The 9,133-nt window shown below is 57.2% G+C and overlaps 1 protein-coding gene across 1 annotated transcript in view; it reads right to left on the reverse strand.

Moving 5' to 3' along the window:
- RAB7A (RAB7A, member RAS oncogene family) overlaps positions 1 to 8,143 on the reverse strand; it is a 50,181-nt gene extending 42,038 nt beyond the window's left edge. Inside the window, exon 1 of the mRNA XM_055135178.1 lies at positions 7,935 to 8,143. The gene's annotated coding sequence lies outside the window, so the exon portion shown is untranslated. The remainder of the gene's footprint in view (positions 1 to 7,934) is intronic.
- Between the last annotated feature and the right edge of the window lie 990 nt (positions 8,144 to 9,133).

Below are 9,133 nucleotides of genomic sequence, written 5' to 3' on the forward strand. Positions count from 1 at the left end.
ATTCTGGGACCAATTTCACCAGCAGAAATAGGCCCGGATTCTAAGCACAAAGTTAACATATTCTGCTCCAGAAACAACTTCCGTGACCCTCAAGGAGCACCCACGCTGGCAAGGGAAAAGGCTGAAAGCAAATAGCAAGCGTTGGCCAAGATGTGAGTGCTTGAACAGCCCTCCACGGCTGGTGGGGCGTAAACCGGTAGAACAACCTTCACAGAGGGGGTGGGGGAAGGGGACTTCCCAGGCTGGGCTCAGTCCTCAGTGAGCCAGGCAGGAGGGCTCAGTGGTCAGGCCCAGCTGTGCTGGGGACCCTAAGGGCCTAAAGGGCCACACCCAGGGTGCTGTGGGTGAGGGGCCGAGAAGGTGTCAAGGACAGAATCTGGTCCCTTGCACACGCAGAGCTCGCCCTCACCGAGCTCTTTGGGGTGGGGGGGCAATAAAATTTCCTCCTTCCTCGTCATTGTTGTTTTTGGCCCACACACTACAGTGCTCTGGGCTTACTCCTGGCTCTGTGCTCAGGGGATCAGCCCACTCTACGACTGCTCCAGTCCCAAGATTACTTTTTTCTTCGGGGGGGCGGGGATACTCCTGGCTCTGCGCTCAGGGGACCCTATGGGAGCTGGGGAATCAAGCCCATGTCAGCCATGCTCGGGCAAACGCCCTACCTACTCGGCTATCTGGCCCAGATCACCCTTCTCTAACTCACCCAGTCTGAGCACTCTGTGATGGCATGTTAGTGGACACAGATTCCAACCCCAAAACTCAGGTCTCCATTCTCCTCAATATTAAATTCATAAGAAATTTACGTATCAGAGGATATACACCAGGGAATCACACAGTCCTACTACTAACAGTCACAAACTACAAGCTACCCCCCCTCCCCCCCTCATCCTTTACATGCAGGGTCCTGGCCCAGGTGGTGCTTCCTGAGCACCACCAGGAGTAGCCCCTAAATACCACTAGGCGTGGCCCCCCAAGCAAAACCAGGACAGAACCCTGCTATGCAGAGGGCACACTCTGCAGTTCCTTTCCCACGGCGCCACGTCAGGCGCAGCCAGGGCGGGCACCCTCCAGGGCTGGGGCCAGCGAGCAGCTTTGCATCTGGGAAACCAGGTACAAACCCCAGCACTCGCCCCCTGAGGGCCTCTGCGAGTCACCCCTGACCACCACCAGGTGTGGCTCAAATAAAATAAAGTAAAAATCACAAAAGTGTTAAAAAGCAGCAGATTCATGATCCTAGAGGATGGTGACTAAAGGGACCTCTAAATCAATGAAAATTCACCCATTTTCCACTGTTGTTATTATTTTTTTGGAGCCTCACCTAGCAGGGCTCCCATATGCAGAGCTTGTGACTCCAGCTCTTGGGTCATCCCCCCAGTCTCCAATAGCTTCCTCCCCCCTGTTGGTTTTTGGCTGTGCTATCGCTCCAGCCCCTAAGGATACTTTTTGGTAGCATTTTCAGCGGTTTTTCATAACAAACAATACAAAATATATTATTTCGGTTCTGCTTTGGGGCAGGGATTGGGTTCAGGATGAACATACCTAAAATATGATGATGGAAGGTGTAGTGGTGGTGGGATTGGTGTTTGAATATGAAATGTAACCAAATACTGTGAACTGTTTTATAAAAAAAAAATATATATATATATATATATATACACATACACACACACATTTTCTTTTTGAATCACACCCGGCGATGCACAGGGGTTACTCCTGGCTCTGCACTCAGGAATTACCCCTGGCAGTGCTCAGGGGGCCATATGGGATGCTGGGAATCGAACCCGGGTCAGCCATGTGCAAGGCAAACGCCCTACCCGCTGTGCTATTGCTCCAGCCCCTAATACATATATTTTTAAATGGAAGATATATCCATTTGTCTAGGGCTGGGACTCCCCGGCCGGCGTACTACCCCCGTAGCATGGACAGCAGAGCAGAGCCCTGTCAGCACTCCAGCAGCGGGAGAGCTGCCGCCACCATCACCCCCTCTCCAGAGCTGGGGCAGGGGGCCCTGTGCAAGCTGCAAGCACCACACGGCGATCTACGAGGAGCAAAAGACGGGCCGGAGCCACAGTACAACCGGAGGGCCTTTGCCTTGCAGGCGCCCACCTGCTTCCCATCTCCAGCATCCCATATGGTCCGCCCCAGCACAGCCAGGAGACCCAGGCCGGAGTCAGAAGAGCCCCCGAGCAACAGTTGGGCCACCCCCCCATCCCCCACCAAAAATAAGCATCGAAAGGCAAATATGTACAGGAAAGTTCCTACAAAACATTCAAGCTCTTTCACAACCACCAACTAAGTGTACAAGATCAACGGAATTAAAGGGGCTCATTTCAGTTTTCTTAAGGTCACAGCTGGCAGTGCTCAGGAGTCACTCCTGCCAGTGCCGGGGGCCATGTGTGCCAGGAATACAAGTGCCTAAACCCTGTATTCTCTCTCTGGCCCATGGGGTGTCATAACCTGTGAACTGCCAAGATGATCCAGCAACTGGGGGGACCCCTAGATTTCTAAGTGCTCAGAGAATTGTTTGGGTAGAGTGACGACCAGAGTATCTAAGAGCTCGGATTCTTTCTTGTTTTTCATTAAGTCTGTTACAACTGGGTTTCTCAAGTTAGCTCACAGGACCTTCCTCATGCACTCTCAAACAACTGGAAACTAAAACGTCTGGGCTGGACAGATAGTTCAGCTGCAAGGGTACTTGCGGGGCGAGGGGGAGGGTGAGAGCTGGCCTGGATTTTGATCCCTAGCACCCCATAGGGCATCCCCCCCATCACCCCCCGAGCCTCACCAGGAGTGATCCTCAAGCAGAGAGCCAGGAATAAACCCTGAGCACTGGTGGATGTGGCCTTAGAAACTAAAATGAAAATAAAAACTGAAACGCTCATCAAATGGAAAATATTTTTTAAATTGCAACTGCCCCCAAGGAGAGGCAAGCGGCGGTGCAACCAGTCCCTTCACAGTCAAGATCCAGCTCCTGACCTGAGCGGGCTCCCTGGAGAAAGGCCAGCAGGGCCAGCCGTCTGCACCTGAGAGCCAGGAGACCCTGCCCGAAGCCCCTTCCCCAAACCACTCCCAAGAGCCTGTCTCGGCCTGCCAAGGTGACACTGCCCAGCTCCCTGACAGCGCTTCTGCAGAGCTGCCCTGTCCCCAGGCAAGCAGTCCGAGGCGACCAGGAAACCAGAACCAGCCTCGTGGGCACAGCAGTGATGACATCACCAGCCCCAGCCAGAGCCGGCCCTGCGCCGACTGAGCACATCTCCAGGCAAGCGAAAAGGCCGATACAGCATGTCACCACTGGAACCAACTCCCCAGCTCTCTTCCTCCCCCACAGAGACATTTTGCAAGTAGCTATTCTTAAATTTGTTTTTGAAATCACAGCCTGGGAGTACTAAAATTGAAACTAGCTGGAGACACCGCTAAGCCAGTTCTGATTTCACCCACCGCAACACTTTCACCTTGGATTCAGACCCCACGGGCCACAAGCACCATCGAGAACCTTTCACACAGAAATCCACCTGGAGCTGGTCTTTGTTTTTTTCCCTATTTGATGCCCTGGATGGGAGGGAAAAGTCCGAGACCAGAGGGACGGTGTGAGGACAAATAACTTAAGAGACCCACACACTGCAAACGGCTCTGCAGGCAGTGACAATGAGAAACGGGCGTGCAGGACACACACGCACAGGACGGGAGAGGAGGGCTCAGCCAAGACCGCCAGCGGGAAAGAGCCCAGAGCTCTGGAATCGTGTGGGGGGGAGGGGGACGGGGGCGCCACACACAGACGTGATTTCTAGAGCTTCAGAGGATGACATCAGTGTCAGGGAATCACTCAGCAGCTTTACTCAGGCTGCCCCTCCCCCCCCCCAAAACCTCGTCCAGACTCCCTGAAATCCTCAGCCACATGCACGGCCTCACAGAGGGAGAATGAGACAATTCATTACAGGCACGATGGCAAATCTCACAAACGACGTTAAGGTTGATCACAGATGCGCGCTTTAGGCTTGTTACAGAAAATAAATACAAAATTTAAGGGCAGATTTTTTTCTGGGGCTGGAGCCATAGCACAGCGGGAAGGGCGTTTGCCTTGCACGCGGCCGACCTGGGTTCGATTCTTCCGTCCCCCTCGGAGAGCCTGGTAAGCTACCGAGAGTATCCCGCCAGATACTCTCTGATGCTCGCAGATACGGCCAGTATCCTGCTCTTGCACGGCAGAGCCTGGCAAGCTCCCCATGGCGTATTCAATATGCCAAAAACAGTGACATGCCAAAAACAGTAACAAGTCTCCCAATGGAGACGTTACTGGTGCCCGCTCGAGCAAATCGATGAGCAACGGGATGACAGTGATACAATGATTTTTTTCCTGAGTGCCTATCTCTTCAGATTTTTCAAAAGCCAAAGTAGTAAATGGGGGTGGCGGTGGTGGGGGTTTGAGGAGCCCCGAGCAAGTGGTGGGAGATGCTGGCACTGCACTGGAGTGTGGGAACACTGCACCCCTGAAACATATACACGCCGGAACACAATGTGAGCCTTGTAACTGAAATGCCTACACATGCACGCACATCTATAGAAAGCTTTCTTTTTTTTTTTTTTTTGGCTTCACTCGGCAGTGGGCTCAAGAATCAGATTCAAAGCCAGAGGTGGCCCTAAAGCAGGACACAGACTTCGGAGTTGGGAGGGCTCAGGCCAGGCTGTCCGGGGCTGTACACACAGGCACAAGTGGTTGCTAATAATTACCTGGAGGAACAGACCAATAAAGCTATTTTTAAAAGTGTCTTCTACATTCCACCCTTCTGTTTGTTTATTCATGCCCTTCCACCACCGAGGCAAAACTCACGTTCCACTGATTTTTTTGGTGCTGCTGGGGTTCAAATTTGCCTCCTACACACAAGGCCAGAGCTTAACCACTGAGCTATAGCCCACATCTCACGGCCATTTTTTTTTTTGGGGGGGGCACACTGGGGGGGGATGCTCACCGGTTACTCCTGGCTCCACACTCAACAATCACTCCTGGCGGTGCTCAGGGGACCATATGGGATGATGGGGACCGAACCCAGGTCGGTCACATGCAGGGCAAACGCCCTCCCCGCCATGCTTGGCTGCTTGGGCAGCCCGGGGACAGCCCCTGTTAAAGGAGGCGGGTGGAGCAGTCATGGGGAGGGGCAGCGGAGGTTTCCGTCAGAGATGACACGGGTATGTGACTAGGAGGAGCCACAAACTAGCTTGAAGAAAAAAAATCCAGTGTGCCAAGAAATGCCTAGCTGGAGCAGGACAACAAATGACACTTGCTGTACAAAATGGCAATTACAAAGATTCCCCCAGTGAACCCCCCCCCCAAAAAAAAGCCACAAGAATAAAAGAAACAAATTTAGTACTGAAGGTTACAATTCAAAGACTGATCAATTAGAAACTGTAATATGATCTTCTCTAGAATTGCTCTTTTTTTTTTTTTTTTTTGCTTTTTTTTTTTTTTGGGTCACACCCGGCGATGCACAGGGGTCACTCCTGGCTCATGCACTCAGGAATCACCCCTGGCGGTGCTCAGGGGACCATATGGGATGCTGGGATTCGAACCCGGGTCGGCCGCGTGCAAGGCAAACGCCCTACCCGCTGTGCTATCACTCCAGCCCCTAGAATTGCTCTTTTCAAAAGCAAACTATACAAATTCTGTGGCTAAGGGTAGCCATGTGCTTTTGCACAGGGGAGGCCCAGGTTCAAACTCTTAAGCCACACGGTCACCCCCCAACATCGCAAGAGGCATCTTCTGAGCACTGCGGGGGTTTGGCTCTCAGGCCACCAACCCCAAGTGAGCCAAACCTTCAGATTAGTCACACCATGAGACTGGATTACTAACTCCACTTTCCAGGGGCCTGAGGCAGTTGAGCCCCACCAGAATTTGTTCTGTTTTTGTTTTTTGGGGGCCACACCCCATGGAACTCAGGGCTCATTCCTGGCACGGTTCAGGTGTACTAAGGAGAATCCAGGTTGGCTGCATGCAAGCCTTGGATCCAGATTTGATTCCTGGCACCAAATGGTCCCCTGAGCATCACCCAGTGCAGCTCTGGGGGCCCCCAGCACTGCTGGGGAGGCACGAGCATCCCTGATGCCACAGGGCCCAGGTGGCACCACCTCCTCAGGGCCTTGTTCTGAACCGCTCGTCTGGCTGGCTGAGAATTGTCAGTGAGGTCACCGGGGTCCCCACAAGCAATGCCTGGCAGGCTGCCCCCACTCCCCAAACTCCTCTTCCCCCAAATCTCAAGTTTGGGGCCAGAGTGACATCAGAGAGGGCAGGCAGTTTGCTTTGCATACAGCCCACCTGGGTTTGATCCCCAGCATCCCGGACGGTCCCGAGCACTGGCAGGAGTAATTCCTGAGTGCCGCGCCAGAAGCAACCCCTGAGCATCGTGGGGTATGGACCAAAACAAACAAACAAAAAAAAAGTCAGTTCACTGAGAGCCAAGGCATTCCACAACAGAATTCCTGGCTATGAATACTCACCCTTTAAAATTCCTTGAGGACAGGACCCATGCCTACCTCCCTGAGTCAATATCCAGTAATGCCTGGGATGTGGGAGCCACTCAGAAACATCTGATGAATGTCGGAGCGGTGCTCATCAATCGCTCTTCTCTAAACTGGAAACATGCTTTGAGGCTACCAGCCTAGTTACTCACACGGGTCATCCCTAGCCAGCAAAGGAAGTTCTAAACAACACGCAGTGAGGTCTCGGCTTCGGCTGGGCCGGCTCCTCACGACTCCTACCCGGATCCTAGATTCAGATCGGGACTCCCCAGGCTGCCCAGGGCACCGGCCAACAGGAGACTTCAGTAATCCAGGGGCCAGAAGTCATGCGGGCAAATCAGCTGCCTTAAGTCACAAGGAGAAAGACAAGGGTCTGTTCTTCGCCATCCAAAGAGCACATTACAGTATTTTCGACAGAAGAGCACCAACGGCTTACCACGGGCCGCTCAAGGTTGCAGGCAAAGTTCACGGGCCGGGCTGCCGGACTCACACGTCGGACAGATCTCGGCGGCCAACTTTCCCCCCCTGACCCAAGTCCCGGGCACAGCTCTCTCCGCTCACCACCCTACGAACCCCCGGCCCGGTTGGAACCCCCGGCCCGCTTGCCAACCACCGCACTGGAAGGGAGGGAGGCAGGGGAGGCAGGGACCCGGGGGCAGGAGACAGGAACCCCCAATCTCTGGGCACCTTTGGGCAGCGCGACCAGCAGGCTGGGCCCAGGCCCCGGAGGGCGACGGCCTGGGCCTGCCACCCCCACTCCCTTCTCACTGGCTGCGTGGCCTCCGTTCAACGAGCCCCTCTGGCCCTCCCGACCCCCTCTTCCGCAAGTGGGCACTCCCACGGCTCCCGGGGGGTCTGAGCACCAACCCTCGGCGTCTGCGTAGCAGGCTCGCGCGCGGCGGTGCACACAAAGCGCGCCCCACGCTCGCTGTTACGATTGTTATTATCCCCGAGCTCTCTGGGCGCCCCTCTTCCCCGCGGCCCGCGGCGCGCCCCGCGGACATGCCCGGCCCCCCGGGCCTCGGCCCGCGTCCCCCAAGTTTGAGAACTTCTCCGGCGCCGGCCGGGACGCGCCGCTCCGGACACGGCGCTCGCGGGGCCCGCGTGTGCGCGGCCGGCGCGGCCCACGTGACCGACTCCGGGCCCGGCGGCCGCGGGGGGAGCGGGGTCGGCGGCGGCGGCGCGGGCGGACCCCGGGCGGGGAGGTCGGCGCCGGCCGCGCGCGCGCGCGTCCCGGGGCGGCCGGGGCCAGCGGTCACCGGGCCCGGCGCGCTGGGCCACCAACGAGGCGCCGGTGACCGCCCGGCCGGGGGGGAGGCGGCGCGGCCTCTGACCCGGGCGCGGCCCCGGGCCGGCCCCGGGCCCGGCCGGCCGCCGCGGGCCGCGGAGGGGGGGGATGGGGCCGGGCCGAGCCCGCCGCTTACCTCGGCCGCTGCGCGGGGGGCTCCCGCCGACGAGGGTGTGCGAGCAGGGGGGCGGGCGCGCGGGCCGAGTCCACGTCGCGGGTCCGGCCGGCTCCTGGGCGCTCTCCGAGCCTCCGACGCCGCCGCCGCCGCCGCCTCGGGCTTTATGGCCAAGACTCCGGCTCCGCTCCCACTTCCGCCACCGCCGCCGCCCCGACCGGAAGTACCTGTCACGAGACGCCCGACGCCGAGGCTGCGCGGGAGCCGCCCCGCCCCCGCCGGGCGTCACGTTCCGGCCACCTCGGGCCGGGGCCCGGGTCACGTGGGTCGAACATGGCCGCTTCCTGGCGGCGGCCGCCATCTTGGCGCTCCGTACAAGGAGCCGGGCGGCACCATGTTGGGCATCGACGCGGAGGTGTAGGCAATCGTCGGGTTTTTCCCCTCACCCGGAAGACGGGCTAAGGGTGGTGTCCCTCTCCAGAAGGCTCTGGGCAGTCGTCGGGCAGTTCTACAGCGTTGCCTCGGGACGTTCAGGATGGGCAAAGCTTTTCCAGGGAGATCTCCGAGGGGGGCAGACAACACCCTAGTTCTTTGAAACGTACAGCAGCGTGAGGACGGGCACCTGCACTACCGAGCACCCCGGGTGCACCCATGCACCTGTGACTCCTCTCCGTTTACCCTTTCTTTGAGCACTTAAGGAAACACTCTTTGGGGCCGGGGAGAGAAACTCCCGGTAGGCGCCCCACCTGCACGCCCAGGACCCTCGTTTTCCGTCTTCGCAAATAGGGAACTGAGGCAAGCTCGGGTCTCGCCCGGAGTGGCGGGACTCTGCCTGATGCCAAGGTGCGTGGGCTCTAGCAGGCCGCGAGCTGCCGCACCGTTCCTGCGGCAGCGTGGTAGAGGCACAGGAGTGAATTAGACGCTGTCACAACACTTGGTCAGAGGAAAGAAGCAACGGAAATGGAAGCCGCAGACTCCCAACTCTGGCGAAGAAGATGCCATAGAGGATGGAGAAACGGACCCAGAGGACAAGCACGATCCTCTGAATGTGTGACTTGCAGATTTGAGCCCCAACACCCCAAAAACAGAGGGGGAAAAATGAGTGAAGCTGTCCCCTAGGCTGTCTTGAGATAGGGACAGGCTCCAGGCATCTGATGCCTTATGTATCTCAACGCGTAAAGCCCCCATGGGATGGGGGACTGGGAGCTAGGGCAAGGGGC

The sequence above is a fragment of the Sorex araneus genome, chromosome 4 (genome assembly GCF_027595985.1).
Source record: "Sorex araneus isolate mSorAra2 chromosome 4, mSorAra2.pri, whole genome shotgun sequence".
NCBI lineage: Eukaryota > Metazoa > Chordata > Mammalia > Eulipotyphla > Soricidae > Sorex > Sorex araneus.